The sequence below is a fragment of the Microtus ochrogaster genome, chromosome 15, assembly GCF_000317375.1.
Source record: "Microtus ochrogaster isolate Prairie Vole_2 chromosome 15, MicOch1.0, whole genome shotgun sequence".
Lineage (NCBI taxonomy): Eukaryota > Metazoa > Chordata > Mammalia > Rodentia > Cricetidae > Microtus > Microtus ochrogaster.
The window spans coordinates 33229402-33235362 of record NC_022017.1 but is presented as its reverse complement, the minus strand read 5'-3'; the positions used below and the strand labels follow the sequence as shown (position 1 = coordinate 33235362).

General features: G+C 35.8%; 1 pseudogene; it reads left to right on the top strand.

The window, feature by feature from the left end:
- Nucleotides 1–1245: 1245 nt before the first annotated feature.
- The window catches only part of LOC101993718, a 122414-nt pseudogene continuing 117698 nt past the window's right edge, over nt 1246–5961 (top strand).

Below are 5961 nucleotides of genomic sequence, written 5' to 3'. Positions count from 1 at the left end.
ACAGTGTTATTTTTTATTCTTTTTATTCTAATGGTCAAAGAATCTGAGTGACACATAATAACCAACCCTTTCTCACAATAATCTATGTTCACCTTATCTAAAACCAGCTGGCATGTGAAGCTAATACCAATGTCCTCAGTTTATTTCATAGACGTTCTGCTAGTTTTATCGTTTTATCAACTATGTTATCTTAAAGCTGTTGCTTTAGAACAGATAATGCTACTAATATGACTCTTTCAACCTTTTTATCTTCAACATTGGTTTGTTATTTTCTATTCTTTGTTTACTGCATAAAATTTAGAAGTGTTTTTCACCTTCTGTGAATACACATAAATACACATTATCATATATGTTGAGATATTGATTTGGATTCATTGCATGGATAGAATGAGTTTAGAAAACTGATACTTTTATAATGCTGACTGTTTCACTTTAAAGACTAATAGAAGACAATGAGATGGACATAAACACTGATGGAAGACTCCCAGAAATAACTTGTCTTAGATAGATTTTATTCTGTTTGTATGTCTGCATGTAAATAGTTTCATTTTTCTTTTATTACACCTATCCTAGTACTGTGGGAATTGATTTCACCTTAAGTTAAATTATTTTTAATATTGTAGTTTCTATTACATACACATTATTTTGACAATATTTATTCTGTATTTTGAAACCTTACAAGTGAACATTATTTTCTTTTATACTTTGAAGATTGCATATGTGTATGCAATGTACTTTGTTATATCCACCACAGTTCTCTGTTTCCAAATTTCCTAGCCAGTCCCCCAAAGATGTTTTCCTCCTAGCTTTGCATTCCTTTAAGATATTTGTTAAATTATTGAGTTCAATAAGTGCTTCCCGTATGCACATTATTATAAGTCATCCACTGTGACATGGTCCATCTATCGAACCCAGATAAAGTGACTCTTACTCCCTTAGGATCCATGAACTGCCAGTAGATCTCAGCTATCCATGGGGCATTGGTAGCCCTCTGTGCTTTGTGCTACAAACTTTAATTGGCTTGATCTTGTACAGGTCTTGTACATGAATGGCTGCTGCTGTGAATTCATGTGTACCGCAGCCATCTTGTATATGAAGGACTGAATTTCAAAACAGTCTTCCCCACAGATATTCTTCAGCACTTGTTGGTGTTAGGCTACTGTTAGGACCTTGGAGGGAGTATCATGCAGTGAGTGTGGACTGCCTTTCATAGAAAAGTTCAAATGGAGATGTCACAGAGGAATAATGGCGAAGACCCGGGAAGGAACCTCTGAACTAAGGTATGTCATGGAAACTTAGATGTTCTGAATGTTCAAATTTCATTATAGCCAGACAGAAATATGTTGTTAATTTAGTAGCTGTTCCCAAGCCACATTTCATTATGAACTACCTCTAAACTCTAGAGGAAGTAAATGGATGGCCAACTTTATGCCAACATTAAACTTTGTTGTGGTTTCTTCCATAATGCAAGCTCCTCAAAGACAGGGGATAATCCCCGGCTCACTTGTAATCCACAGAGCCTGGGAGAATATTCAGAGAAAACAAGATTGATAAATATTTACCTTCACAAATTGTGCGTTCACTCTCTCATTACCTTCCAGAATTTGCTCCTTTTCTCCAATTACTGTGATCACTTACTCTCTTTTCTGCCAAGCAAATTGGGATGATGTATTTTCCCATGACTCCCCCCTCAGCTGAGGTAGGTTGCACAATATATTACAATGAAATGCAAAAGGTGTATCCATCTTGTCTATCTTTATGAAAGAATGGCCTGAATATTTATTTTCAACTTCTATTTTCCTAAGATTAAGCATCTTCTTTCTTAAAATTCTAATGAACTGCAGATAAATAAAGCAATAAGCCAAGAAAAAAACAATAGGCAAGACTTGGGCTTCACTAATGCATGCACTATGTTTGGACTAATACAAACTAGCATGCCCTCTGAATAAGGAGATCATGAAAATTCATGAGGGGTTCCATATTTTTTTTAACTTTTTTAGAAAAACAATGGATACAGGGTTAGTACATAGCTGAAAAAAACATTCTTATTAAATTACAGTTGTTATTAAAGTTGGATCAAGGTCAAATTTTGCTGACCATCCTGGTGCCATCTTGAATTTAGCGTTCCTTGCCTTTCTGCTAATGTAGATTTCTTGGCACCTTTCACATCTATGTTATAAAGACAGTTAAAAAAAAAAAACAAACAAAACACTACTGTGTCTCGATTAGAAAAACCACTATATTTTTAGATATCTGCACGGCCTGCAAATCTGATTCTTCTACAGGCAATGGTCTTGATAGTGTAGGAATGATTGCAATCACACGTCATGCCATTACTTTTACTCTGACAAAAATTGTGAGTCACTGACATTGTGATGGAGATTTTCCCAAACTGTTCTTTTGACAGTTCAAAGCTACCCCATCAGGTCACAAGTTGATGTTTTGACTACTGGATATGGATTTTCAGATGATAAACCTGAAGACTGAAACCTGGAGACTGATTGTGTGTAAGGGTCAGGTCAAAGGCAACTACTGGCACTCATGCACCACCACTGCAATGAGTTCTTGACTGACGGCAAAACTGCATCAACATGAATAAACAGATCTGTAAGCTCAGTCTCCCACCACTCAAATGAACCAGCTGCTGAAAACAACCTCTTAACAGTATTAAAATTTTGGAACTTTGATTAGTTGGCTACTGTATGGAAGCTTCTGATTTTTTTGTTTGTTTGTTTGTTTGTTTAATGGACTCAGGCAGATGTCTTGCATTTAGAATCCTTGGAAGGAGTAAACGTTACTTAGTATTACAGCAAATATACACCTGCTTCCTCCTAGGACATCTGCATGAGTTAGTCACTACTACCACCATTTCATTTTCCCTCTTTCTACACAAGCCTGGTCACATACTCAATTCGGCTCCCAAATCTTTGACTCAAGATCTCGCTGCAAAAACCTTGACTGTGCATCTGAATTCATCTGCCTCCTTCTTCCTCCTCAGTTCCCAGTTCAAACATCACAATGTATGCATATGTGTGTGTACACACACATGCAAAAGAATTCCCAAATGAATAAGGTGAAGGGTACCATATAATATATGAATAACTGGAGTCTGTTGTTCAAATTACCTGCAGGTGACAACATCCATAATACAAGAGTGTTGCAGACAGGGACTGATAAATGTAATATAAAAGAAAAGTTTACCTGGTCCACAGTCTTATGTCTATTAAGGAAGAAGGATACAGTCACTGCTTCAAACATTGAAAAGACTCTTACAGAAGTGGAATCCATTCTCCCAATATTTTGATGACTGGGCTATCTGCTCAGTACTTTACCTTGCTTTAAGCTTCTTAAAGACTCATCAAACCTCATTCTTTTTGAAAAAATGACACCTACTGCAAAGGATTTCAAGAAACTTTTAGTTGGAAATGGATTTCACTTTTCTACTGCCCAAATAAGGTCCTTGATCTTTCCCATCCTGAACGTCTTTGTGCTTTAGCTGGGTCTCTCCGATGTAAAATGGAACTGTCAGGTTATTGTTGGAGTACCAATCACCAGAGCTGATATAACAAGTGGTTATAGTTTAGTGGAACAGAAATTGTGATGACTAACCATAATTATGAACTTGATTGCAGGTAGGTAAATTAATAAACACATCTATGATGAGATCAGTGAACATACTTCCAGGATAGATATTGAGTAGAGTGAAGAAAGCCCTCCCCTTCAGTGAGCAGCAGCATAGTGCTATTTGCTATCCTGCCTTGATGCTTGTTGGTAAGTTTATGTCTATCCAATTATTGCTTTTCCCATCAGAACTCAGCTACTTTAGTCATCAAATATTAACCAAAAACCATAGAAAATCCAGGTATCCTCCTCTATGCCATAGACTCTTATCATCAGACTGGGGCTGCTATAGCATCCAGTCTCTTAGACTCAAAAGTCAAAGAGTCTCAGCTTTCCCAAAATTTTGACAACCACTGTTGGACTATGAAGTTCCTGTATTATAAGTCAATCTAATAAATTCCTAATTAAAGCCTATATTATAAATCTAATAAATGTAATCTGCATATTCTTCTATAAATTCTATTCTTGTAATGATCCTTGACTAATAAAGTAATTTTGTTTTGTTATTGAAATACTGAAACATAGAACTACAAACCACTCAATGTGGTTTAATATTCCATGACTATGTATCAGGTGCATGCTGTTTCTAAAACTCAAAACACCTTTGTTACCTACTATATTAGTTAATTTTCCAGTTACACTGACAAAAATCTCTAAGAAAACATCTTAAGGGAAACTGAGTTTATTTTGACTCATTGCCTATCCCAATGGGGAAGACTTGAGGGCAGCTAACCACAGGGTATCAGCAGTCAGGAAGAGAGAGATGAAATCTGGTGCTCTATTTTATTAATTTCTACAATCCAGACCATGCTATAGTATCAACCTCATTCAGGATGGGCCTTCCCATCTCAATTAAATGTCTTTAGAAATTTCCCCACTGAAACCTATATTTTGCCCCCTTAAATGACCCTATATCTTACCTAGCTGATAAATAAGATAAACAATTATAAGGGTAGTTGTTTTCTTTATTTTTGTACTTGGGGGAATTTATGATAAAAAGTAGAAGAAAAGCATAACATATTCCAATTTGTTACACTGAGATTTACGCTAAAGTTACAAGCTCAATGGCTTTGATACCCTTTGTTATGTTGACACCAACTCTCATATAATTATTTGCAAATCTCTTTTAGAGACTTAAGTCCTTAGGTTGGATGGATGGCATACTAATATTTTAAATAATAGCAGAGGATGAGCATATTTTACTGGAACAAGAAACAAGTGTTCTTTTATCATGTGTACTCATTATTTATACTGTCTAATTCAATAAGCACATCTCACATTTGTTCCTTACAGCTTTGCATAATATTTTATGTCATAATTATAACTTAATCATAATTCAGGCTTATTAAAAACCGACGAGTCAGAGCTGTCAATGTGGTTAGTTTTCCCGCTAGTTATCAGGCTTTGCTCTCCTTTTACAACAGATTTTAATCTCCTTCCTTAGGGAGAAATCGTGGTCTGTGAACCTGTGGACAAAATATACAGACGTGAAAGCCATTGAATGTGATGCTTCCTCTATGAGTTATAAGGTACAGTTCTTTGACCATATGTTGGGGAGAGGTAGAAAGTGCATGTGTTTGGTGGATCACATTTTGTGAACGTACTTTGCATAGGAAAAAGGAAGGTGGCTGTGGATCTTTATAAAGGCTCCAGGGTTACTCAAGTACAGCATTTTGGTGTGGATTGACCTTTTCTTCCTTTGGGACACTGAGGCATAAATTTACCTTTCATTGTGACTTTTTATCTCTACGCTTACATTATGGTTGCGAACGTACAGTCACAAGCAGAGAAGTTGTGGGGAAGGATGAGGAGAATTTGAACTGGATCAGCTTTTCCAACTGTTGGTTGATGACCTTGGACCAGGGAAGTTATCATTAAACTTCAGAGACCTCTCACAGAAATCAGAGGTCCTAGATGAACTGAAAATATTAATTAATATGTTTGTGGGTTTTAATAGTGTGGATTAAAACAAAACAAAATATATCATCCATTTATTAATTTAATCTGTTTTTGTTCATTCAAATATACCTGTTTAAACCTGGTTCCTACTTCCTAAGACTGGTTCACTAGATACATTACATGGTAAAGAAGCCTACCTAACTCAAATATAAGTTTTTCATGCTCTTCAATGTTCACATTTGACTGGTAGATATTCTGTGAATTCTTTGCTTTTTTCTTATCTTGCTGTATGAAGTGTAATTAATTATACATAATAAACTTAATGTCATATGATTTAATCATGAGAAGAACCAATGTTTGATGGGGTAATTATGATGACCTTAGACATCTGAACATGTATCTGCTGGTATGTTCTATTTTCACAACCTCCATGCCAGTAGT